This window comes from Anolis sagrei, chromosome 2, assembly GCF_037176765.1.
Source record: "Anolis sagrei isolate rAnoSag1 chromosome 2, rAnoSag1.mat, whole genome shotgun sequence".
NCBI classification, from domain to species: domain Eukaryota; kingdom Metazoa; phylum Chordata; class Lepidosauria; order Squamata; family Dactyloidae; genus Anolis; species Anolis sagrei.
In genome coordinates this window covers 14,106,836-14,134,738 of record NC_090022.1, presented here as the reverse complement: position 1 = coordinate 14,134,738, position 27,903 = coordinate 14,106,836, and the positions used below count along the sequence as shown (strand labels likewise).

Genomic DNA, 27,903 nt, shown 5'->3' with positions numbered 1-27,903 from the left:
ATTAGGAAAGCAGTGCCAGAACAGAAACAAATGTCCCCTTTTTCTCTCTCTTCAGGTGATGAAATAGGGTGTTGGAAGGAGATGAAGCCACCTCAGCAGGTAGAGTCATCGCCAGCAGAAACATCTCAGAGGAGTTTGCTTATGACATCCAACATTCATAAGAAGAGATACCAGCTCAGAGGTCAGGAGTCGAAGAAGTTAGTGGAGACAGACAAGAAACACACCAAGAGCCTTATAGGTGCCAATAACAAGACCTCCACAGACACGGGGAAGCCTTTGCTCTCTAAGCATGGAAGGAAATACCATAATGTGTCCAATGAGTTTGCTGATTCAAACTCAAGAAAGAAAGATGCTGAATGTCCTGATGATGAAGAAGGAAACAAGAGCCACAGACAGTCTTTACAGAGATCTCAAAACGTTCCTACCGGAAGGAAACTGCAGAAATATGCTACTAGTAAGGATAACTTCAAATCTAGAGGGCACCTGGCATGCCACCAGCAAAGTCACACTGGACAAAAGCCACACTATAAATGCTCTCAGTGTGGCAAGCGCTTCACTCGGAGAGTCAACTTGAAGAAGCATGAAAGAATTCATACTGGTGAGAAGCCCTATGAATGTTCTCAGTGTGGCAAGTGCTTCAATCTGAGAGTTTACTTGAAGATTCATGAAAGAATTCATACTGGCGAGAAGCCTTATGAATGTTCTCAGTGTGGCAAGTGCTTCAATCAGAGAGACAGCTTGAAGAAGCATGAAAGAATTCATACTGGCGAGAAGCCTTATGAATGTTCTCAGTGTGGCAAGTGCTTCACTCAGAGAGTTAACTTGAAGAAGCATGAAAGAATTCATACTGGCGAGAAGCCCTATGAATGTTCTCAATGTGGCAAGTGCTTCAATCGGAGAGTTAACTTGAAGAATCATGAAATAATTCATACTGGCAAGAAGCCCTATGAATGTTCTCAGTGTGGCAAGTGCTTCACTCAGAGAGCCACCTTGAAGAAGCATGAAATAATTCATACTGGCGAGAAGCCCTATGAATGTTCTCAATGTGGCAAGTGCTTCAATCGGAGAGTTCACTTGAAGAGGCATCAAAGAATTCATACTGAAGGGAAACCCTTATGAATGTTCTCAATGTGGGAAATAGTTTTAACAGAGCTCAAAGTTGATTGTCCACTAGACAATCCATACTGAGAAGAAACCCTATTGTTCCCCAAATGTTGAACAGGCTTCCCTTGGCAATATCTGTTGAGTTGACACCAGACACAAGCATTTCCAATTGTTTTCATTTTCAAAACAAAAAAGAGAAGAGAAGAAGAACAAATGTTATATGCAGACAATAAAAGTTTGAGAAAAGTTGTTATAATGATATAAATAAAGAGCAGTTGCCAGAAAATACTTGCTTCATGTGTCTGTGGTTGATCTTGGTATCCAGTGTTTCTTAATGACTGTTTTATGCCACATTTCTGGTTTTGCTGACAAAACTGCATGTTTGAAACATGCCTTGTATAACAAGTGGGAGATTTTATTTTGTACAGTTAATTAGTTAGAGATGCAGACTTTCAAACAATCTTCTGGCAGGTTGGAACCCTTCATTCAGTCATCCCAAAAAAAACCCTTGGTGAAAACACACTGGCACCCCCACCCACTTAGCCTACTATTTTCCATGGCCTCTCTCAGCCTTCACTGGTAGGGAATTCACTTTTTTTTTGTGTCAGGAGCAACTTGAGAAACTGCAAGTCACTTCTGGTGTGAGAGAATTGGCTGTCTGTAAGGACGTTGCCCAGGGGATGCCTGGATGATTTGATGTTTTTATCATCTTTCTGGGAGGCTTCTCTCATATCCCCGCATGAGGAACCGGAGTTGATAGAGGGAGCTCATCCGCCTCTCCCCGGATTCGAACCTGCGACCTGTCGGTCTTCAGTCCTGCCAGCACAGGGGTTTAATCCACTGCGCCACCGGCAGCTCCATCCAAGGTATAGGGAATTCACTACACCTTGCCTTTCCAAAACATGTTTTTATTCCTGAGTATCAAGGTTTAGATTCTTTGCGCCCTCCCCTTCCTTGATGTCTTAAGTGATCCCATTTCGAGTCCAGAAGGAGAGATAATGTGCTAAGCATTACCCAAAGCGGAAAACACAGTGAAATCTTTCCCTGCTAATTTACAGCTCTTTATCGATGCCTTGGAAGTCATAGCCCTCCCTATTGTGCTTTGGTCAGACAGATGGCCATCCAGCCTCTGTTTCAAAGCCTCCAAAGGAGGAGCTTCCACCACACTCCGGGGCAGAGAGAGAGTGCCACTGCTGAACCGCTCTCACAGTCAGGAAGTTCTTCCTCGTGTTCAGGTGGAATCTCATTTCCTGTAGTTTGACGCCATTGTTCCGCATGTCTCCAGGGCTTCAGAAAACAAGCTTGATTCCTCCTCCCTATGACTTCCCCTCACATATTTATTCATGGTCCTCATCATGTCTCCTCTCAGCCTTCTCTTCTGTAGGCTAAACATGCCCCTCTCTTTAAGCCATTCCTCATAGGGCTTGTTCTTCAGGCCCTTTATTGTTTTAGTCGCCCTCTTTAGTCGACACATTCCAGCTTAGAGTCAACATCTCCCTTCAATTGGGGTGCCCAGAATGTATTTATTTACTACATTTATATACTGTTTTCCTCTCCCTAAGGGAACTCAAAGCAATTTCCAACATTATAAAGGCAACATTCAATGTCATACATACATGTGAAAATAGCAAGACAATAACATATAACTATAGACTGACATAACCAAATTAAAACATAAACATAAAATAACATATAGAGATAAAGCACAAAAACATTGGACAGATTGTGATTCCAGGTGTGATCTGACAAAGGCAGAAAAGGGATAGCAGACTCTTGATCATTTTAGTCTCCCTCCTCCGGAGACATCTCCCTTCAATTGCGGGGCCCAGAATTTGACACGGTATTCCAGGTGTGGTCTAACCAAGGCGGAATAGAGGGGTAGCATGACTTCCCTGGATCTAGACACTGTTGGTGTTCCTTCGTTCAGTTGTTTCCAACTCTTCGTGACTTCATGGACCAGTCCATGCCAGAGCTCCCTGTCGGTCGTCACCACCCCAGCTCCTTCAAGGTCAGTCCAGTCACTTCAAGGATACCATCCATCCATCTTGCCCTTGGTGGGCCCCTCTTCCTTTTTCTTTCCATTTTCCCCAGCATCATTGTCTTCTCTAAGCTTTCCTTTCTTCTCATGATGTGGCCAAAGTACTTCATCTTGGCCTCTACTATCCTTCCCTCCAGTGAGCAGTCAGGCTTTATTTCTTGAAGTATCGACTGGTTGGATCTTCTCGCTGTCCAAGGCACTCTCAGCACTTTTCTCTAACACCAGAGTTCAAAAGCATCTCTCTTCCTTTGCTCAGCCTTCCTTATGGTCCAGTTCTCACATCCATAGGTGACTACGGGGAATATCATTGCTTTAACTTCGTTGCCAGTGTGATGTCTCTATTCTTCACTATTTTATCAAGATTTGCCATTGCTCTCCTCCCAAGAAGTAAGCGTCTCCTGATTTCCTGGCTGCAGTCTGCGTCTGCAGTAATCTTTGCACCTAGAAATACAAAGTCTGTCACTGCCTCCACATTTTCTCCCTCTATTTCCCAGTTGTCAATCATTCTTGCTTCCATAATCTTGGTTTTTTTTATGTTTAACTGCAACCCAGCTTTTGTGTTTTCTTCTTTCACCTTGATTAGAAGGCTCCTCGGCTCCTCCTTGCTTTCGGCCATCAAAGTGGTGTCATCTGCATATCTAAGGTTGTTAATGTTTCTTCCAGAAATTTTCACCCCAGCCTTGCATTCCTCAAGCCCCGCACATCGCATGATGTGTTCTGCATACAAGTTGAATAGGTGGGGTGAGAGTATAAAGCCCTGCCGTACGCCTTTCCCAATCTTGAACCAGTTTGTTGTTCCACGGTCAGTTCTTACTGTTACTACTTGGTTCTTATACAGATTTTTTTCTGCCTAAGTGAAGTATCTTGCATTCGTCACTTGAACTTCATTTTGTTAGTCTTGGCTAATCATCTCTATAATCTGTTAAGATCGTTTTGAATTCTGTTCCTGTCTTCTGGGGTATTGGCACTCCCTCCCAATTTGATCTTGTCTGCAAACTTGATGATCCTGCCTTCTAACCCTTTCTCTAAGTCATTAATAAAGATCCTGAACAGGACCAGGCCCAGGACAAAATCCTGCTAATGGCACTCCACTCGTCACTGCTTTCCAGGATGAAGAGGAAGCATTGAGGAGAATCACCCTCTGGGTTTGTTCGCTTAACCAATTACAGATCAAGCTAACCGTAGTTTTGCCTAGCCCACATTTGACAAGTAAGTTTGCCAGAAGGCCATGGGGGATCTTGTCGAAGGCCTTCCTGAAATCCAGATATGCTCCATCCACAGCATTCTCTGCATCTACCCAGCTTGTAACTACTGAAAAAAGAGATCAGATTAATGTGGCATGACTTGTTTTTGAGAAATCCATGTTGACTATTACAGATGGCCACATGCCTTTCTAAGTGTTTGCAGACCACTTCCTTAATGATCTTTTCCAGGATCTTGCCATGTATCAATGTGAGGCTGACCGGACAGTAATAGTTTGAGACCTTTTTTCCCTTCTTGAAGATAGGGACCACATTTGCCATCCTCCAATCTGCTGGGATTTCTCCCGTTCTCTAAGGACTCTCAAAGATGATTACCAGTGGTTCTGAAATAACTTCTGCTAGTTCCTTCAGTACTCTTGGATGTAGTTGATCAGGTCCTGGGGACTTGAATTTGTTTAGAGTGACCAGGTATTCCTGGATTACTTGTTTCCCTGTTTGGGGGTTGGATTTTCCCCTAATCCTTCGTCCATTCCATGTTGCTGAGGTTGAGGATGGCTTTCTTTGTGTGAGAAGACTGAGGCAAAGAAAGCATTAAGTAGTTCCACCTTTTCCCTATCCCGTCAGCATTACGCCTTCTTCTCCTCCCAGAGGCCCTATCACCTCCTTGTTCTTTCTCCTACCGACGTAAGCAAATAAGCCCTTTTTATTGTTTTTAATGTCCCTGGCAAGCCTGAGCTCGTTTTGCACTTTTTAGCCTTGTGAACCTTTTCCCCACAGAAGTTGGCTCTTCGTTTGAATTTTTTCTTTAGTGATTTCTCCCTCGTTCCACTTTTTGTGAATGTCTCTTTTGAGTCTTAGCATAGTTAGAAGTTCTTTGGACATCCATTCTGGCTTCTTTGCACTTGTCTAATTTTTTATCTTTGTTGGGACTGTTTGCAATTGCGCCTTGAGTATTTGACTCTTGAAAAACTCCCATCCATCTGTAACTCCCTTGTCTTTTAGTATCACCGCTGTAGCGAATTGGTAACTCTATGTGAAATTTTAGTGCCTAGCTCTATATTTGCAGGGGTCAGATAAGGAAGAATAGAGACAGAGAGGATAGCAACAGAGGGACAGGATTTATTTGCATATGGAGGCTGATTGGTCATATGCAGATTAGCATAGCCCCAGGATTTCAACAGGTTGGGAGACAAAATGACAGTTGGGAAGAGCAGAGCTGAACATTCTAAAGGGGCGGAGTTAAGTTCAAAAAGGAGGGGAGTGAGAGGGAGAGTTTCAAAAAGGACAGTTGGTTGGGGATTGCAGTTTGTGAAGGAGAGAGAGTTAGGGATTCCTGTTCATGAGAGATAGTTAAGACACTCCTGTTAGAAAAGTAAGCAGTTAGTCAAAGAGAGTACAAGTTTTGAGAACTTAAAGAAAAGCCAGTGGTGCTTTAATCAGAAAGTAATTTTAGTCAAGTATGTGTAAAGCAAATACCATCTTGGTAAATGAGAAACATTGAAAGCCTATTTCAGGAAAGTGCACCAAGTATATTATACATGACTGTAGTTCATCTACTATCCAAGAGCATTCTGAGCCCCACCAACGATGGGATTAAATGAACCTTGGCACACAGAACTCCCATGGCCAGAAGAAAATACTGGAAGGGTTTGGTGGGCATTGACCTTGTCCCAATTATATCGTTTGTGGAGTTCATAATGTTCTTTGATTGTAGGTGAACTATAAATCCCAGCAACTACAACTCCCAAATGTAAATGTCTATTTTCTCCAAACTCCACTAGTGTTCACATGTGGGCATATTAAGTGTCCCTGCCAAGTTTGGTCCAGATCCATCGTTGTTTGAGTCCATAGTGCTCTCTTGAAGTAGGTGAACTACAACTCCCAAACTCAAGGTCAATGCCCACTAAACCCTTCCAGTATTTTCTGTTGGTCATGGGAGTTCTGTGTGCCAAGTTTGGCTCAATTCTATCATTGGTGGAGTTCAGAATGCGCTTTGATTGTAGGTGAACTATAAATCCCAGCAACTACAACTCCCACAGGACAAAATCAATACCCTCCCCCAATCCCACCAGTATTCAAATTTGGGTGTATTGAGTGTTTGTGCCAAATTTGGTCCAGTGAACTAAAATACATCCTGCATATCAGATATTTGCATTACGATTCATAACAGCAGCAAAATGACAGTTATGAAGTAGCAATGAAACTAATTTTATGGTTGGGGGTCACCATAACATGAGGAAGCGTATTAAGGGGTCGTGGCATTAGGAAGGTTGAGAACCACTGGCTTAGCCAGTATTGCACCACCTAACAAGTCTCCCAGTCCTCTGTGTGCCCAGGGGGGGAGTCTCTCATTTGGTATCAGCCATTGATTGAGGCTCTGGGTTTGAGCCTGCCACTTTTGGACTCTTGCTTGCTGAGGTGTTCCAGCGAGTATCTCTGTAGATCTTACAAAACTATTTATTGATTTAAGTCGTTGACGTGCTGGCTGATGCCCAAACAAGGGATGTGCTGGAGATGTCTCTGCCTTGGTCCTTTCACTATTGGCTGCTTCTTCCCAGCGGATGTCAGGTGGTGCAATACCAGCTAAACAGTGTAATTTCTCCAGTGGTGTAGGGCGTTGACATCCTGTGATAATGTGGCATGTCTCATTAAGAGCCACATCCCCTCTTTTAGCGTGCCCTTGCCTATACTGACACAGATATAGAAAGATTACCTAACACAGCCAACACACCAAATTTACTAGGATTAGTTCGCAGGCTGCCGTAAAACAATAGTTCACATTAAAGACCGGGGACTCAAAAGGAGGGATTTTTTAATATATATATATATATATATATATATATATATATATATATATAATTGAAAATTTCCAAATACAGTGATTATGGGAGGGACAGTTGAGGAGTGAAGGATGTTGGGAGGCAGTGTTGGAAGAGAAGGAACACAAAGGGAAAGGAAAAAAGAAAGAGAAAAAATATTTTAAAAATTATAAAATATACAGATAGATTTTTGTGTAGCACAACACCAAACATAACAACAACAAACACATGGTTCGACTTCTATTCTTCTTGGTGTTGTTCACTATTGTATATAAAAAGTTGATTTTTTTATATTGTCGAAGGCTTTCATGGCTGGAATCACTGGGTTGTTGTACGGTTTTTCGGGCTATTTCGCCATGTTCTAGAGGCATTCTCTCCTGACGTTTCGCCTGCATCTATGGGAAGCATCCTCAGAGGTAGTGAGGTCTGTTGGAACTGGGAAAAAGGTTTTATATATCTGTGGAATGACCAGGGTGGGACAAAGGACTCTTGTCTGCTGGAGCTAGGTGTGAATGTTTCAACTGACTACCTTGATTAGCATATCATGGCCTGACAGTGCTTGGAGCAAACTTTTGTTGAGAGGTGATTAGATGTCCTTGCTTATTTCCTCTCTGTTGTTGTGCTGTTGTAATTTTAGAGTTTTTTAATACTGGTAGCCAGATTTTGTTCATTTTATGTTTTCCTCCTTTCTGTTGAAAATGGTTGTAAGAGTGGTCCAGCATTTCTGTGTTCTCAAATAAAATGCTGTGTCCAGGTTGGTTCATCAGGTGCTCTGCTATGGCTGATTTCTCTGGTTGAATTAGTCTGCAGTGCCTTTCATGTTCCTTGATTCGTGTTTGGGCAAAGCTGCTGCGTTTGGTGGTCCCTCTGTAGACTTGTCCACAGCTGCATGGTATCCAGTAGACTCCTGCAGAAGTGAGAGGATCCCTCTTGTCCTTTGCTGAACGTAGCATTTGTTGGTTTTTCTTGTTGGGTCTGTAGATAGTTTGTAGTTTGATAACTACACCCAAGAGTATTGAAGGAACTAGTGGAAGTCATTTCATAGAATCATAGAATCATAGAATCAAAGAGTTGGAAGAGACCTCATGGGCCATCCAGTCCAACCCCCTGCCAAGAAGCAGGAATATTGCATTCAAATCACCCCTGACAAATGGCCATCCAGCCTCTGCTTAAAAGCTTCCAAAGAAGGAGCCTCCACCACACTCCGGGGCAGAGAGTTCCACTGCTGAACGGCTCTCACAGTCAGGAAGTTCTTCCTCGTGTTCAGATGGAATCTCCTCTCTTGTAGTTTGAAGCCATTGTTCCACGTCCTAGTCTCCAAGGAAGCAGAAATCAAGCTTGCACTCCGGGGCAGAGAGTTCCACTGCTAAAACTAACTGCCAAAACTAACAAAATGAAGTTCAACGGGGACAAATGCAAGATACTCCACTTAGGCAGAAAAAACGAAATGCAAAGATACAGAATGGGGGACAATGCCTGGCTCGAGAGCAGTACGTGTGAAAAAGATCTTGGAGTCCTCGTGGACAACAAGTTAAACATGAGCAAACAATGTGATGTGGCGGCAAAAAAAGCCAATGGGATTTTGGCCTGCATCAATAGGAGCATAGTGTCTAGATCTAGGGAAGTCATGCTAGCCCTCTATTCTGCTTTGGTTAGACCACACCTGGAATATTGTGTCCAATTCTGGGCACCACAATTCAAGAGAGATATTGACAAGCTGGAATGTGCCCAGAGGAGGGCAACTAAAATGATAAAGGGTCTGGAGAACAAGCCCTATGAGGAGCGGCTTAAGGAGCTGGGCATGTTTAGCCTGAAGAAGAGAAGGCTGAGAGGAGATGTGATAGCCATGTATAAATATGTGAGAGGAAGCCACAGGGAGGAGGGAGCAAGCTTGTTTTCTGCTTCCGTGGAGACTAGGACGCAATGGAACAATGGCTTCAAACTACAAGAGAGGAGATTCCATCTGAACATGAGGAAGAACTTCCTGACTGTGAGAGCCGTTCAGCAGTGGAACTCTCTGCCCTGGAGTATGGTGAAGGCTCCTTCTTTGGAAGCTTTTAAACAGAGGCTGGATGGCAATCTGTCAGGGGTGATTTGAATACAGTATTCCTGCTTCTTGGCAGGGGGTTGGACTGGATGGCCCATGAGGTCTCTTCCAACTCTATGACTTCAAGGATACCATCCATTTATCTTGCCCTTGGTCGGCCCCTCTTTCTTTTTCCTTCCATTTCTCCCAGCATCATTGTCTTCTCTAAGCTTTCCTTTCTTCCCATGATGTGGCCAAATGCCCTTTCAGAGAGATTTGAAATGGTATTTCTTTGTCCATATGAAGAAACCTTTCAGCAGCCAAGAAGTCTATCAGTTTGTCTGTCTCTTCTTCTCTCTCCATCTCTCTGCACCTGCATAGCTTGAGCCTGAACAAAACTGCAACAGTATCCAAAAGTTCTTGGCTCAGCCATTACCCCATGCATTGCACAACCAATCGGCTTCATGCATTTTATTTTGCAGTTAACACACACACATTGACCAATTCCTTGCATGCTCCAACATAGATGACCCTTGTGGTCTCTTCCAACTCTACGGTATTTTTTTTACCTTTGTGACCAAAACCAAAACTAAAGTAAGCACACTCACCTGAGAAAGTTCCTTTTCCTTCTTGGCGTTTCTGAAATCTTCCTTCCTGTCGCTCAGGGACCATCACAGGAAGTGTGTGTCAGTTCCCTGGAGATGGAAGGAAAATCACCAGAGGCTGCTCAGGGGCACATCGATGAGGAAGCCAAGCCGGTGAAGGATGCCAAGATCCCTTTGCAAGGTAAGGCTTCACGGGTCTGTGAGAATGAATGTGCCACACGTAGGCTACACCTACCTTGGAGTATTCATGTAGTCTGGCACCCCTTTAACTGATATGGCTCAGTACTCTGGGATCATGGGAGCTGCAACTTATGGAGGCAGCAGTTCTCTTTGGCAGAGAAGACCTCATAGAACCACAAACATGGCCCATGGGGTGAAAAGGGGTTTGAGCCATTTCTTTTAGAAAACCATATTGGGGGGGATGGGAATGGGGTGGAGGGAAGGTTACACTTGCCCAGCATCTGCTTTTGACTCTATCCAACCCATTTGCCTTCTTAAAAAAAGAATTCCCATTTATTCTTTGCAGGTGGTGGAATCAAATACCCAGATCTTTCCATTACCGTGTTCCCTGCTGAAGAACAAGCTGAGGCAGAAGATGGGATCGTTAAAGTATGCCATCTCATTTAGTTCTTCCCTAATCCAAAGTATTGGTCTGACATAACAATAACAGCTGATAGGCTGTTAGGAATTGTGGAAGTCCAAAACATCTGGAGGGCCCAAATGTGCCCATGCCTGCTCTAGATGGAAAATGCAAGAGTAATAGCAGCGTATTTAAGGATGCATCTACACCAGGGGTCCTCAAACTAAGGCCCGAGGGCCGGAGATGGCCCTCCAAGGTCATTTACCCGGCCCTCGCTCAGGGTCAACCTAAGTCTGAAATGACTTGAAAGCACACAACAAAAACATCAACAATAACAACAATCTTATCTCATCAGCCAAAAGCAGACCCACACTTCCCATTGAAATACTAATAAGATTATATTTCTTTAATTTATTCATGTAATTCATTTTAATTATTGTAAGTGTTTTTTGCACTACAAATATATGTGCGGTGTGCATAGGAATTCATTCATATTTTTTTCCAAATTATAATCCGGCCCTCCAACAGTTTGAGGGACTGTGACCTGGCCCTCTGTTTAAAAAGTTTGAGGACCCCTGATCTACACTGTAGAGTTAATGCAGCAAAAGCATAAACAGATGAGTTGTTGTGACTCAGTCTGAGCCTGAATCTGAGTCTGAACTTTCTGAGCCTCCTGGGTTTTCTGAGCCTGTCTATTTGCAGGATGACAAGGAGGCTAATGGGTTACAGATTTCTGTACATGTTACAGACGGGGCTGATAGTGTGGCTTCTGAAGGAGAAACAGCAAGCCTGTTCCCCGGGGAACGGAATATGCCTTTAGATAAGGATAGTGAAACAACTCCACAAGTTCAGGTGGATCCTTTCGGTTCCAGGACTGGCCGGAGATAATGAGTTGCTTAGCCTTGATGATAAGACTGAATTAATGACTAGACAAGCTCTTTTACAATTAAGAGTCCATAGAAGTTCACGTCTGGCCAGCAAGCGTGAAGCCAAAGGTCAACGCAATGCTCTTATGTTTGGGAAAACTGTTTAATGATGCAGCCGACAGGCAATCCCTGTCAGTCCAACGTTACTCTTCCCATGTTAAGTTCTGTGGATTTACCTTGGGTTTTGGCAGCATGCCTCTGGCTTCTTGAGACTTGGATCTTGTTCCTGTTTGTACCTGTTTACCATGGACTCTTGTTTGACCGTTGCTAAGGGATTATGCTTTATGGTTTTGTTTTTGAATCTTGGGAACTTTGCCTTTTCATTTAAGACTCTGTTTTGCCTATGGAACTTTTGCATTTCTATTTCTCTGTTTTGATTTTGCTTTTTCTCAATAAACTACAAAACCTACAGCCTTGGTATGAGTTGGTGTCTTGAGCAAGGTGAAAACTATCCTGAGTTGCAACATGAGTCTCTATGTCAATGCTGTTGCGCATATGGAGGGCCTGACTCTTTTATTGATGGGCATGTCTTGCCTTTCCAGGCACTACTGGACCGCATGGATTCAAGCCTCTATTTGCAAGAGACTGAGCAGACAGTGTCCCAGGCAGACCAACAGACCATCTTCTGCCAAGTCCGTCCGGAGAAGGATGGAAACACCCAGCTGATAGGTAAGGGCAGCTGAGATCCATGACTTGTCACTTTATGAAATTGTGGGCCCTTCCACACAGCTGTAGAAAATCTACATTAAACTGGATTATATGGCAGTGTGGACTCAGATAACCCAGTTCAAAGCAGATATTGATATTCTGGGTTATATGGCTGTGTGGAAGGGCCCTGAGAGTGGGCCCCCCACATTCGCAGATTGTATTATGTTTGGATTTAGTTTAAATGTTCTCCTTAGGAATCTCTAGATCTCCCAGTACGATTCTGTGACCTTACTTAGGCGATCCCTCGTAGCCCGAGGATGAGAGTCCTCCAAATGTAGTGTCTTGGTGGTGGGTCCGTAGGTGGCTGTGGAGCCCTATTCTTGATCTGTATGTTCTCCTGTAGTGAGGGCATCAGTTTCCAGGTGGAAGGCGGTCTTGGTCAGGGGTGCTTGATGTGCCTTTCTCTTGGCATGTTTCTCCCTTTCACTCTCCATTCGTGCCTCCTCAAATTCTGCAGCACTGCTGCTCACAGCTGACCTCCTGTTAGAGCGCTCAAGGGCCAGGGCCTCCCAGTTCTTGGTGTCTATGCCACAGTTTTTATGGTTGGTTTTAAGCCCATCTTGCTGGTTGTCTTTGCTTCTTCCAGCATGTTGACATTTATCCGCTTGCCTTCCCAAGAGATTTGCAGGATTTTTTGGAGGCAATGCTGATGGAATTCTTCCAGGAGTTGAGTGTGACGTCTGTAGAAGTCCACTTTTCGCAGGCATATAACCGGGTTGGGAGGACAATAGCTTTATAAACAAGCACCTTGGCAGAGGACAGAAGGAGGTGCTGGTGCTAGTACAGCAACTGTGCCTGGGTGAGGCGTGCAGTCACCTCAAAGGAGATTCATCAGAGAATGCAAGCTGTTTATGGTAATTGTATTGATGTGAGTACTGTGCGTCGTTGGATGAGTAAGTATAAAGATGTTGAGGTGGGAACATCTGACTTGCATGACGTCCTATGACAGCAACCACCGAGTTTCACAAGCAAAAGGTTGACAGATTGATTCAGGACGATGGTTGTATCACTCAGAGAGAAATTTCAAGCATAATCGGCATTTCTGTTCCCAATAATGAAATAAGATCTTGTCGGAGATTGACGCTGCCCAGCAGAAGGAATGCTAGATCAAACAGACATGGATTTGCAAATAAGGACTCTGCAAGCTTTGAGTTACAAAAGAAAACTAAGTTTTACTAAGCACACACAGCAAACACATCTTTCTTCAGCGAGCGACATACAGGAAGAGAACTAGTCAAAACTGAAAGCCAAAACACTTCTTCACATCTGCTTATCTTCTCTTGCTTGAAGCTGGCAACTCCCTTCAGATTCTCACCAGAACAAAACTGATCTTACTTTCTCAAGTTCACATAATCACAGCCTCAACTCTAAACATTTCTGCACAGTGTTTTCAATTCACAGTGGCATCCATATTTGCAATACATAGAAGCACATTTAAAACACATACATAACTCAATAAATCCTGACAGATCTGTGGGGAATCATTATGCTTCTGATGAAGACGTTGAGAAAATTGTGAGACGCTGGTTGTGGAAACAGAGTGTTGACTTCTTCCATGACGGCTTCAGAAAACGTGTTCATCGTTGGCAGAAATGTCTCCAATTGTTTGGTGATTATGTGAAAAAGTGAATAGTGGTAGTTAAAAAGCACGTTCTAAGGATTATTTCTGCATTTGATTTATTAAAATATTCCCATCTTTCAACCCTCATAATTGACTCATCATCTAAAGAGCCACGCTGGAGAGTAAAGCAAAACTGATTTCATATCTGAGAACTCAGTTTCAGTTAGATTTTTTCCTGATTTGCCACACTGGCATCTATGAAAATCATTGATATTTGGATCCCTTTGTCAGCAAATATTTTTCAAGGGTTGAGCAGTGTTTGAAGAGGACTCTCACTGTCATTATATTCTGTTCTTACAGATGCTATTTTTATCATCCCAGTAAAAGATCCTTGAGAAGCAGCAAGGTAGCCAGTATGCACTTCTTATAGTGCTGGATTTGTTACATGACATTGCAGGGACTCAAGCTTCAAGACAGTGAGAATATTGAATCGTGCCATTTTCATCTTCTTAGTAATAATAATAAATAATAAACTTTATTTGTACCCCACCACCATCTCCTCAGCGGGGCCAAGCCCAACAACACAGCGATAGAATAAAATCAGAACATAAACAACAACATAATCAATTACATAAAACATACACTATAAGAATATTACAACCAATATACAGTAAAATAAAACAATTCAAGACACAAAACAATGAGCATGTACAAATTAAAATACTGGGGATAAAAACAGGGAGTGAGATAGCAGTGGAGCAACTTATTTGTGGGGGAGGAACTCTTCCGAGATGGAGTCAAGAAAAAGGACCTTCGTATAAAGGGTGCACTGAAGACAAAATTGAGGGTACATGGTCAAATGAGATTATAGAGTTAATCTCCAAAAGCACAGAGGAAGAGCCAGGTTTTGAGATTCTTCTTAAAACTTTCTAAGATGGGGGCTTGCCTAATCTCACCAGGCAGTGTATTCCATAGACGGGGAGCCACTGAGGAAAAGGCTCTCTCCCTTGTTCCCACGAGGTGGGGCTAAGATAATGGTAGAGGTGAAAAGAGAGCCTCCCCCGAGGATCGGAGGGATTGGGCAGGTTTATGGAGAGAGATGCGGTCACGAAGGTAGGCAGGTCCCAAGCCATTAAGGGCTTTATAGGTGATAACCGGTACCTTGAATTGGGCCCGGAAAATAAACGGCAGCCAATGGAGCTCCTTAAATAGGGGGGTTGATTGCTCCCTATAATTCACCCTCGTTATTAATCTGGCCGCCGAATGTTGAACAAGATGTAGTTTCCGGGCCGTCTTCAAGGGTAGCCCCACGTAGAGGGCATTGCAGTAATCCAATCTAGAGGTAACTAAGGCATGGACCACCGTAGTCAAGTCCAACTTCATGAGATATGGTCGCAGCTGGCGCACAAGATTTAATTATGTGAAGGCCCTCCCGGCCACTGCCGACACCTGCGCATCAAGCGTCAGCGCAGAGTCCGGAAGGACCCCCAAAATGCGGACCTGTGTCTTCAGGGGGAGCGCAACCCCGTCCAAACACAGGTTTCCACCCAATACCCCGGTCAGGCGAGCGACTGACATGGAGGACCATGAGGCAAGATGGGAATTTCCCCTGGCTAGTCCAACAACCCCTCTCTGGCCAGTTTAACTAGCCAGGAAGGGCAAGGATCCAGCGCACATGTTGTCGCTCGCACAGACCCAAGGACCCCCTCTACATCATCCAGAAGAACAAACCAAAATCAATTCCATAAGATCGAACAGATAGGTGCCTCAGTTACCTCATCTGGTACTGCATTTAAGCTGGAGTCCAACTCAAGACATATCTGAGCAACTTTGCCTGCAAAATGGTGTGCAAAATCGCTGCACCGGGTTGCCGAGTTGTCAAGAAGCCCCACCACCTCAGGAGGCTGGAGGAGCTCCCCAACAACTCGGAACAACTCTGATGGTCTGTTTGCTGCACACGCCATGAGGGCAGTTGAGAAAGCTTCCTTGGCTGCTCACAAAGCCACGGTAGGAGCCTTAATAGTGGCTTTAGCCCGTGCTTGGTCAGACAAATCGCGTGATTTCCTCCAGATGCACTCTAGACCCTTCCTCCAGCGCTTCATCACAGCCAGCTGCTCGGTGAACCAGGGAGTCGGTGCGACTCTACGCAAAGAGAGGGGACGTTCGGGAACAATCATGTCGACCACCCTGGCCAGCTCGCTATTATAGCGATCGACCAGGGCGTCAACAGGATCGTCAGTCTCCAGGACAGTAAGATCCCCAAGGGACTCAGGAGTCCTTCTGGATCCATAAGTTTCCTGGGGCGGATCATCTTAATGGGTCCTCCACCCCTGCGGAGGTTAGAAGTCACGGCAAATCTTAAACAAATCAGATGATGGTCGGCCCATGACACTGGAAGAATGTTTTGCTCTTCCATTCTGACTGTCCCACCATCCGCAGTGTGTCCTGCCTGATGAGTGGGGACACATATTACTTGAGTCAGCCCCATGGTCGTCATGGCAACCATGAAATCCTGAGCTGCACCTGTTAATGTGGATTCAGCATGGATGTTAAAGTCTCCCAAAACTGTAAGCTGTTGGGAGGCCAAGGCCGAATTTGAGACCACCTCTGCTAGCTCAGGGGTTAGGGTGATTTTTCAGCTGTCCATTGCCCGCGGGGATTCTACGCCATCAAGGACACAATGGCTGGAGAAACTATTCATTCAAGAAATGGATGAGCTGACCTTCTGGCTGAGACAGAATAATGGAAAAGGAACTGTTATGACTGATTGGAGTATGCTTAAGAATTATATAGAGAAGGAAATGTACTGAGATGAAACCAATAGCATACTGAGATATGAGGAGAGCATAAATGTATTAGAAGTATTGAGAGAAGAAGTATTTGGAAAGTGAATGAAGAAGAGGGGAAGTCGGTTTTAGACACGGGAACTGGGGTGGGAGATCTTGGGGGAGGGGGTTGGATAGGGGGGAACTGTTTGTGTGTCTATCACCTATGCACTATGTCTCATTGTCGATATCCTTTTGTCTGAAGTTACTTGTGTGCACTTTTGTGTCGTGTCCAATTGTCTATACCCCCTTGGCCTGATGTTATCTGTGTGTTATGATTAAATGTATATTTTATAATGCAAAATCAATAAAAATTATTTTGGAAAAAGAAAAAGAACTGTCGAGGGTCAAACCCGAAGACGGGCCCTTTTTCCTTTTAAGTGGAAAGGAAAGGAAAGGAAAAAGGAACGTTCTTCCATCAATGGTGGTCCTGCAAGTTAGTTAAAAAATATTGGAAAGAGATACACAAAGCTACGCAAAAAATTATAAAATCCAGCTTCCCCCAAGCACCAGAAATATACCTATTAGGAATCACAAATATAAAATTAGATAAGAACCAAGAAAAAATACTCTTTCTTCTAAGTACAGCAGCAAAGTCTGGAAACTAAACGTAATTCCAAGTCTGGAAGAATGGTGCTTGAAAGTATTAGATATAATCCAAATGGACGCCCTCTCGCAGAGACTAAAAGGAATAAATAAATGTACAAATTGGTCGGGATTCAAAGAATATATAAAAACTAAAGAGCTCCCTTTACAGATAGATCTGTCTAGCATCTGAAGAAAAAGACCACAAAATCTCCGTCGGCTCCGAAACACAGAAACAACGGGAGATGAAGATTTCCAGAAGACTGACGAGAAGCCACCGCAGACCCCCCCCCCTTCTCCACAACCTCTCATCACCTTCAACCCCCACCCATCACAGTGTTTCACTTGTCTATCCACTCTATCCACTCACTTACCTACCCTACCCCTACCCTACCCCTACCTACCCTACCCTATCCTATCCTCCCCCAATTTGCTGTATTTATGCAAAATTTCAATAAAAAATTATTTTAAAAAAAAACCGAAGACGGGCCTAACAGAATAATATCTCATCCTGTAGGAATATAAGCAACGTTTCCTGAGGGAAGCAATGTGGGTGAGAGTGATGACCAATAGTCCGGCGAGTTTTTATGTCGTTGGAACCAGATCTCACCTTTGTAAGGCAGGGATATGGTATAGAGGTATCACCAGTGGTAATGAGGGAAGCGTGGTTGACCTAGAGAGAAAAAATATGTTGGTCTTTGCGGAAGACCACCACAGAGGTCATAGAGTGCGCCATTGAGATAGCGGCTTGATGGAAGGCCATTGGAGTGGAAACCATAGCCATTGGGGAACAAGGTGTAGTTCGAGAGCGAGAGGCACTGATATCATTGAAGAATAGGTCAGAAAAAAATGAAGTATTTGCCTAGGGAAAAGGTGATCATCCCTCATGTGATGTAGAGGGAGATAAGGATGGACCCCTCCAAACTGTCTTCATGGTGGGAGGGAGAGACACGCTAGTGTATAGTCGTAGTGTAGGAGCAGGACTGACTCCTCACGGTATCGAAGGACGGGACCGAGGAATGTCCCGAATTGTAAGAGAAAACACACCTCTTTTTAGTGGACTGGTTCATCAACTCTTTAAGTTGGAGGAAAATAGAGTCTAAATCCCAAGACAAGGACTCTTGGAAGTTTTATATATATCTCCACAATCAGAGTAGGGAACAATCAGGACCAGATAGCACCTCTCAACAATTTTTTTTGGCAGGAAGCAGGCAAGCTTTGAAGCTGCAGGACTATCCAATGCTACTAAAGGTGGCCAACTGCACCTTTATCGAGCCCTCATAGGTGTAGGGTGGGGGCGATCGTAGCCAATCCCTAGTGATCGGGTATGACGATGGCTAGTTGAGTGGTCGATACCAATAGGTTTGCACAGTGTGGAGGAAGTTGATGAGACTTGGTTGGTATCGAAGAAGTCAGGCTAGGAGTCTGACCTTTGGGTTCGGTGAGGGTTTGTCCTTAAGCCTATTGGAGAACCTGATGATTTGACTTGGCTCCTTTTGGTGGCCCATGATAAAAAATCTCTATGTCTTGGAGTCAGCATGTAGAGGAGCGTACCTGCCAGGCTCTACCCAGGGTAGTGTAACTGGCAAGGGAGGCATGATCGCCACGAAGTCTTGATCAAATCCAAATTCTTTTGGTAAGATTGGATTATCAAGGCTGGTGACGGGCCCGAGCTTCATAGCAAGGTGTCGTCGTGTTTTTATTTATTTATTTATTTATTTATAGGAGAAATAATGTGTAGTGGCAGGGGGAAGGGCCCTGTGGAGGCATTCAATCCTTAAGGCCTTTTGAAATCGTGGTCAAAAGAGAAGCAAAGTTAAGACCGTTATCCTCTCAGCATGTGGAAGTGTGGCAGAAACGAGACGAGCTGCCATTGGGGCCCGCTGTCATGCCAGTATCTATAGTTGAAGCAGGGATGGCTGCTGTTAAGCCAAATAAACCGTCCGGAGAGGTGTTGTGGCGACAAGCACCCCCCAGGAGGTGGCGCAGTGCCAAGAGGTGGCTCAGCCTGCCTGTTTAACTTTGCAGGCCATTTTTGCTCTCCTTTGTGGCAGCTTGTCTTTGGGGCGCCATTTTGTGGAAACCACATCGCATAGGGTTTCAAACTGACAAAAAAGGGCCACTCGTAGCCCCGGAGAGAAGGGACACTCTCTCGGAAGAAGGTAAGCTGATTTTGGACGGCAGCGCCCCTCTCATGAGGAGTGGGCTGAAAGTTATTGTCCCCAAGGGGAAAAGCCAGTTCCTTGGAAGGGGCGAAGTAGCCCGTCAGGAAGGAAGGCGCTGGAGACAAGCGGAGGCGAACAAGCGCATAAGGGGCAACAAGGGCCATTGGGTGAATGGCCCTGGCCTTGACCCAGGTGTTTTAGGTCGATGGAGTAGGCATCGCCATCGAACAGGTCTTTTGTTGATTTTTTGAGGGGCGGGTGGACTGAGAGTGGATCACAGCCTCACTCTTGTCGTGTTATCCAGCCCCGGAGGGTGAAACTCCATTTTTTATTTGCCATATGTCCTGATGGCAGAGAATGGAGCCCTTCCATGGTTGAGGAGGGCGGCTGGAGGATCTCACCGTTTTGATGGAGCCGGCTCTCATCCGTCTGATTAGCCAATGCGCCTGGGTAGTTAGAGCTTTTTTAACTCTAATTAGAAGGTACCGCTTTTATAGCAATATTTAAAACTGATATTGTACTATGTTAACAATATATTGTATGTATATATACCTTGTAAGCCGCTCTGAGTCCCCTTCAGGGTGAGAAGGGCGGCATATAAATGTCGTAAATAAATAAATAAACAAATAACTACTGGTGAGGTTTGGAGGCAATTTTTTTGGTCGTGTCAGGAGCGACTTGTGAAACTGCAAGTCGCTTCTGGTGTGAGAGAATTGGCTGTCTGCAAGCATGTTGCCCAGGAGAATGCCCGGATGTTTTGATGTTTTTACTATCCATGTGGGAGGCTTCTCCCATGTCCCCGCATGGGGAGCTGGAGCTGACAGAGGGAGCTCATCCATGCTCTCCCCAGATTCGAACCTGTAACCTGTCAGTCTTCAGTTATGCCGGCACAGGGGTTTAACCCACTGCGCCATTGGGGGAAATGACAGGTGATGATGGGAGTTGTAGTTTACCCACATCCTTATGCGTTTCCTAAACAATTTCTAATAAACCACACTGCAAAATAAATGCAAAATGTTTACCATGACAAAAGACTTAACCCAGCATTGACAGGCACTTAAGCTAATGCTATAGAGAAAGCTGAATTTGCAAAGAGAGAGGCAAGACCCAGCAAGAGTGAGTGTCGCAATGTAATGAAGCGAGGCCTAGAAGAGAACCCCCTTGGCCCAAATCTATGGGGAGAGAATACCTTTCTATCTACACAAAAGCTTCCTGCAAAGGCAGGCTGAATGCTCAGGAGGAAGCCAGGGAAAGGGAACAATGCCCCATTCTGGCCCCACCCAGGCTGTCCTGGCCCCACCTGCAGTGAGTGCCCTGGCTCCAGGCGAGGAGGGGAAGAACTTGGGAGTTCTGGTTTCACAAGGCCTGGAGCCTGGGCCCAGCTGAGCAGCGAGAGGGAAGAAGGCACTCCGCCGGAAGGAAAGGCCAGGCAGGAAGGAGGAAGAGGAGGAGCCTGGCCCAGGCGGAGACGCAAGGGCGCTGCTGCTGCCCCCGGTGGCCGCCCCAAGCATTGCAGCCTCTTCCCTTCCAGAGAGAGAGAGAGAGAAGCTGGTTTGGACCAAGGGAGGGAGTGGCCTTGTGGGCCTCCTCCAAGGGAAGAGACAGGGCTTCCCTTTGGGAATTATTCATTTATCCTATCAGGAGCAAACCAAGGGTACAGTTGTCATGTATTCAAGAAGCAAACAACAACAACAAAACCACAAAGTTTGCAAACTTGGCATTCTATTAAATGTCCTTTGACCAGTTGCCGGCCACTTGGAGTGCCTCTGGTGTTGCTCTGAGAAGGTCCTCCATTGTGCACGTATCTGCATTGCAGGAGGTAGTCTCTTGGTTGGTTTGTTGGTTTGTTAAAAAATGCAATACAACTGTTTGGTTTGCTCCTGACACGATAAATAAATAGTAGGTATGTACTGTCGAAGGCTTTCATGGCCGGAATCACTGGGTTGTTGTAGGTTTTTTCGGGCTTTATGGCCATGTTCTAGAGGCATTCTCTCCTGACCTTTCGCCTGCATCTATGGCAAGCATCCTCAGAGGTAGTGAGGTCTGTTGGAACTGGGAAAAAGGGTTTATATGTCTGTGGAATGACTAAGGTGGGGCAAAGGACTCTTGTCTGCTGGAGCTAGGTGTGAATGTTTCAACTGACCACCTTGATTAGCATTTGATAGCCTGGCAGTGCCTGGAGCAATCTTTTGTTGAGAAGTGATTAGATGTCCCTGGTTGTTTTCCCTCTGCTGTTTTGCTGTTTTAATTTTAGCGGGGTTTTTTTTTTTAATACTGGGAGCCAGATTTTGTTCATTTTCATGGTTTCCTCCTTTCTGTTGAAACTGTCCACCTGCTTGTGGATTTCAGTGGCTTCTCTGTGTAGTCTGACATGGTGGTTGTGAGAGTGGTCCAGCATTTCTGTGTTCTCAAATAATATGCCGTGTCCCAACCTGGTGCTCTGCTATGGCTGACTTCCCTGGTTGAAGTAGTCTGCAGTGCCTTTCATGTTCCTTGATTTGTGTTTGGGCAATGCTGCTGCGTTTGGTGGTCCCTGGCTACCAGTATTAAAAAACTCCAAAATTAAAACAGCAAAACAGCAGAGGGAAAACAATCAGACACTGCCAGGCTATCAAATGCTAATCAAGGTGGTCAGTTGAAACATTCACACCTAGCTCCAGCAGACAAGAGTCCTTTGCCCCACCTTAGTCATTCCACAGACATATAAACCCTTTTTCCCAGTTCCAACAGACCTCACTACCTCTGAGGATGCTTGCCATAGATGCAGGCGAAAGGTCAGGAGAGAATGCCTCTAGAACATGGCCATAAAGCCCGAAAAAACCTACAACAACCCACAAATAGTAGGTAGTCTGTGGTTTGCTCTTCTCCACACTCGCATGTCATGGATGCCACTTTGTGAACCCATTTTTAAGGTTGGCTCTGCATCGTGTGGTGCCAGAGCGCAGCCTGTCCAGCGCCTTCCAAGTCTCCCAGTCTTCTGTGTGCCCAGGAAGGAGTCTCTCATTTGTTATCAGCCATGGATTGAGGTTCCGGGTTTTCGCCTGCCACTTTTGGACTCTTGCTTGCTGAGGTGTTCCTGCGAATATCTCCGTAGATCTTAGAAAACTATTTCTTGATTTAAGGCCTTGGCGTGCTGACTGATATCTGAACAGGGGATGTGCCGGAGATGTCGCTGCCTTGGTCCTTTCACTGTTGGATGCTACTTCCCCAGCGGATGTCAGGTGGTGCAATACCGGCTAAGCCAGGGGTCCTCAACATTTTTAAACAGAGGGCCAGGTCACAGTCCTTCAAACTGTTGGAGGGCCGGATTATAATTTGAAAAAAAAAATTAATGAATTACAATGCACAGTGCACATATCTTTTTTGTAGTACAAAAACACCTAAAAACAATACAATAATTAAAATGAAGAACAATTTTAATAAATATAAACTTATTAGTATTTCAATGGGAAGTGTGGGCCTGCTCTTGACTGATGGCATAGGATTGTTGTTGTTCAATGTATTGTCGAAGGCTATCATGGCCGGAATCACTGGGTTGTGGTAGATTTTTTCGGGCTACGTGGCCATGGTCTAGAGCAGTGCCCAGATGTTTTTGGCCTTCAACTCCCAGAAACCCTGACAGCTGGCAAACTGGCTTTGATTTCTGGGAGTTGTAGGCCAAAAACATCTGGGGACCCCAGGTTGAGAAGCACTGGTCTAGAGGCATTCTTTCCTGACGTTTCGCCTGCATCTATGGCAAGCATCCTCAGAGGTAGTGAGGTCTGTTGGAACTGTTGCCATAGATGCAGGCGAAACGTCAGGAGATAATGCCTCTAGACCAGGGATCTTCAAACTAAGGCCCGGGGGCCGGATATGGCCCTCCAAGGTCATATGCCCGGCCCTCGCTCAGGGTCAACCTAAGTCTGAAATGACTTGAAAGCACACAACAACAACATCATCAACAACAACAATCCTATGCCATCAGTCAAGAGCAGGCCCACACTTCCCATTGAAATACTAATAAGTTTATATTTGTTAAAATTGTTCTACATTTTTAATTATTGTATTGTTTTTAAGTATTTTTTGCATTACAAATAAGATATGTGCAGTGTGCATAGAAATTATTATTTTTTTTCAAATTATAATCCGGCCCTCCAACAGTTTGAGAGACTGGGACCTGACCTGGCCCTCTGTTTAAAAAGACTAGACCATGGCCATCTGCGTGAAAAAAAACTACAACAACCCATTGTTGTTGTTGTTGTTGTTGATCTTGTGTGCTTTCAAGTGGTTTCAGAATTAGTTTGACCCTGAGCGAGGGCCGGGTAAATGACCTTAGAGGGCCATATCCGGCCCCGGGCCTTAGTTTGAGGACCCCTGCTCTAGACCATGGCTTATAGCTTGAAAAAACCTAAAACAACCCATTGTTGTTGTTGTTGTTGTGTGCTTTCAAGTGGGTTCAGAATTAGATTGACCCTGAGCGAGGGCCGGGTAAATGACCTTGGAGGGCCATATCCGGCCCCGGGCCTTAGTTTGAGGACCCCTGCTCTAGACCATGGCTTATAGCTTGAAAAAACCTAAAACAACCCATTGTTGTTGTTGTTGTTGTTGTGTGCTTTCAAGTGGGTTCAGAATTAGATTGACCCTGAGCGAGGGCCGGGTAAATGACCTTGGAGGGCCATATCCGGCCCCGGGCCTTAGTTTGAGGACCCCTGCTCTAGACCATGGCTTATAGCTTGAAAAAACCTAAAACAACCCATTGTTGTTGTTGTTGTTGTTGTGTGCTTTCAAGTGGGTTCAGAATTAGATTGACCCTGAGCGAGGGCCGGGTAAATGACCTTGGAGGGCCATATCCGGCCCCGGGCCTTAGTTTGAGGACCCCTGCTCTAGACCATGGCTTATAGCTTGAAAAAACCTACAACAACCCGTTGTTGTTGTTGTTGTTGTTGTTGTTGTGTGCTTTCAAGTGTGTTCAGAATTAGATTGACCCTGAGCGAGGGCCGGGTAAATGACCTTGGAGGGCCGTATCCGGCCCCCGGGCCATAGTTTGAGGACCCCTGGGCTTAGCAGTGCAATTTCTCCTGCGGTCTTGGGCGCAGACACCCCGTGATAATGTGGTATGTCTTGTAAAGAGCCACATCCCCTGTTTTAACGTGGTGAGAGCATTGTATGTCACCAGGGGAGAGGGGTAGTGGGGTGGGAGGAGATGAGAGAGAGGCTCAGGAGGGGCCAGGCTGGAGCCCTGATGCAGGAGCCCCTCCCTCCCTCTCTGCCTCCCTCTCTCTCTCTCTGGAAGGGAAGAGGCTGCAATGCCTGGGGCGGCCACCGGGGGCAGCAGCGCCCTTGCGGCTCCGCCTGGGCCAAGCTCCTCCTCTTCCTGCTTCCTGCCTGGCCTTTCCTTCCGGCGGAGTGCCTTCTTCCCTCTCGCTGCTCAGCTGGGCCCAGGCTCCAGGCCTTGTGAAACCAGAACTCCCAAGTCCCCCTCCTCGCCTGGAGCTAGAGCACTCACGGCAGGTGGGCCAAAACAACCATTGTGGGGGAGTGAGATATTCCCTTTCCCTGGCTTCCCCTTGAGTATTCTGTGTGCCTTTGCAGGAAGCTTTTGTGTAGATCAGTGTTTCTCAACCTGGGGGTCGGGACCCCTGGGGGGGTGTCAGAGGGGTCGCCAAAGACCATCAGAAAACACAGTATTTTCTGATAGTCATGGGGATTCCATGTGGGAAGTTTGAGCCAATTCTATGGTTGGTGGAGTTCAGAATGTTCTTTGATTGTAATGAACTATAAATCCCAGCAACTACAACTCCCAAATGTCAAGGTCTATTTTCCCCAGACTCCACTAGTGTTCGCATTTGGGCATATTGAGTATTCGTGCCAAGTTTGGTCCAGATCCACCATTGCATGAGTCCACAGTGCTCTCTGGATATAGGTGAACTACAACTCCCAAACTCAAGGTCAATGCCCATCAAACCCTTCCAGTGTTTTCCATTGGTCATGGGAGCCAAGTTTGGTTCAAATCCATCGCTGGTGGAGTTCAGAATGCTCTTTGATTATAAGTGAACTATAAATCCTAGCAACTACAACTCCCAAATTACAAAATCAATCCTCGCCCAACCCCACTAGCATTCATATTTGGGTGTATTGGGTATTTGTGCCCAGTTTGGTCCAGTGAATGAAAATGCATCCTGCATATCAGATATTTACATTATGATTTATAACTAGTAAAATGACTGTTATGAAGTAGCAATGAAAACAATATTATGGTTGGGGGTCACCACAACATATGGGACTGTATTAAGGGGTCACGCCATTAGGAAGGTTGAGAACCACTGGGTTAGGGTGATCTTTCGGCTGTCCATTGCCCGGGGGGTGGTCGGTACACCAGCAGAATCCCCAGGCGGTCTTGGGTTCCCATCTTCAAGAAGACCCACTCAAACCTTGCGGATTGCGGAACGGTGCATCTGATCAGGGCAATGGACAGTCGAAAGATCACCCGCCCCCTGGACCTAGCCTGCTGATGCACCCCGAAACCCGGTGGGCACAGCTGGGTGAGATTTACCCCACCCAGCTCATCCAACCACGTCTCAGTGATGCATGCCAGAACCACCCTCCCATCCAAGATCAAATCCTGAATGATAGATGTCTTACCGCTGACGGATCTGGCATTCAGAAGCAGGATCTTGAGTTCAGGGGGTCTATCATGGAGACTACCACACATCCTTCTCCAGGGTCGCAAGAACTGTTGCGCTTCTCCCTGGGTATAGGGTGACTGATCTTAGTAAAGAGGAGACTGGCCTTAACCAGGAATACTAAGCATATATCATGAAACTGAATATGCAATTACTTTTGTAAGACTTCTTTGTGTGCAGATCTGGATTGGATTAAACCATTACAGTTACTGGATTTCTGTGAGTAATATTATTTAGGGCAGCTTTTGATGGTCTTCAAATCCTTTGTTCTTTGAAGCAAAACACTCAGAATGGGGTGATGTACATACACATACACCTAAATGATCCAAGGGGAGCAAAGATATTTTGAATCAGATGGAAAGCAAGAGATGGCATGAGAGAAGACCAAGTGGTACAAATTAGGAAAGCAGTGCCAGAACAGAAACAAATGTCCTCTTTCTCTCTCTCTTCAGGTGACGAAATAGGGTGTTGGAAGGAGATGGAGACACCTCAGCAGGTAGAGTCATCGTCAGCAGAAACATCTCAGAGGAGTTTGCTTATGACATCCAACATTCATAAGAAGAGATACCAGCTCAGAGGTCAGGAGTCGAAGAAGTTAGTGGAGACAGACAGGAAACACACCAAGAGCCTTATAGGTGCCAATAACAAGACCTCCACAGACACGAGGAAGCCTTTGTTCTCTAAACATGGAAGAAAATACCATAATGTGTCCAATGAGTTTGCTGATCCAAACTCAAGAAAGAAAAATGCTGAATGTCCTGATGATGAAGAAGGAAGCAAGAGCCACAGACAGTCTTTACAGAGATCCCAAAACGTTCCTACCGGAAGGAAACTGCAGAAATATGCTACTAGTAAGGATAACTTCAAATCTAGAGGGCACCTGGCATGCCACCAGCAAAGTCACACTGGACACAAGCCACACTATAAATGCTCTCAGTGTGGCAAGCGCTTCACTCGGAGAGTCAACTTGAAGAAGCATGAAAGAATTCATACTGGTGAGAAGCCCTATGAATGTTCTCAGTGTGGCAAGTGCTTCAATCTGAGAGTTTACTTGAAGATTCATGAAAGAATTCATACTGGCGAGAAGCCTTATGAATGTTCTCAGTGTGGCAAGTGCTTCAATCAGAGAGACAGCTTGAAGAAGCATGAAAGAATTCATACTGGCGAGAAGCCTTATGAATGTTCTCAGTGTGGCAAGTGCTTCACTCAGAGAGTTAACTTGAAGAAGCATGAAAGAATTCATACTGGCGAGAAGCCCTATGAATGTTCTCAATGTGGCAAGTGCTTCAATCGGAGAGTTAACTTGAAGAATCATGAAATAATTCATACTGGCAAGAAGCCCTATGAATGTTCTGAGTGTGGCAAGTGCTTCACTCAGAGAGCCACCTTGAAGAAGCATGAAATAATTCATACTGGCGAGAAGCCCTATGAATGTTCTCAGTGTGGCAAGTGCTTCAATCGGAGAGTTCACTTGAAGAGGCATCAAAGAGTTCATACTGAAGAGAAACCCTTATGAAGAACAAATGTTATATGCAGTCAATAAAAGTTTGATAAAAGTTGTTATAATGATATAAATAAAGAGCAGTTGCCAGAAAATACTTGCTTCATGTGTCTGTGATTGATCTTGGTATCCAGTGTGTCTTAATGACTGTTTTATGCCACATTTCTGGTTTTGCTGACAAAACTGCATGTTTGAAACATGCCTTGTATAACAAGTGGGGGATTTTATTTTGTACAGTTAGTTAGTTAGAGATGCAGACTTTCAAACAATCTTCTGGCAGGTTGGAACCATTCATTCAGTCATCCCAAAAAAAAGCCTTGGTGAAAACACACTGGCACCCCCACCCACTTAGCCTACTATTTTCCAAGGCCTCTCTCAGCCTTCACTGGTAGGGAATTCACTTTTTTTTGTTGTGTCAGGAGCAACTTGAGAAACTGCAAGTCACTTCTGGTGTGAGAGAATTGGCTGTCTGCAAGGACGTTGCCCAGGGGACGCCTGGATGATTTGATGTTTTTATCATCCTTCTAGGAGGCTTCTCTCATGTCCCCGCATGAGGAACTGGAGTTGATAGAGGGAGCTCATCCGCCTCTCCCCGG

General features: G+C 45.1%; 1 pseudogene; it reads left to right on the top strand.

Annotated features, from left to right (window-relative positions):
- Positions 1-81: 81 nt before the first annotated feature.
- Positions 82-27,385, top strand: LOC137096109 (zinc finger protein 665-like; annotated as a pseudogene).
- The last annotated feature ends 518 nt before the right edge of the window (positions 27,386-27,903 follow it).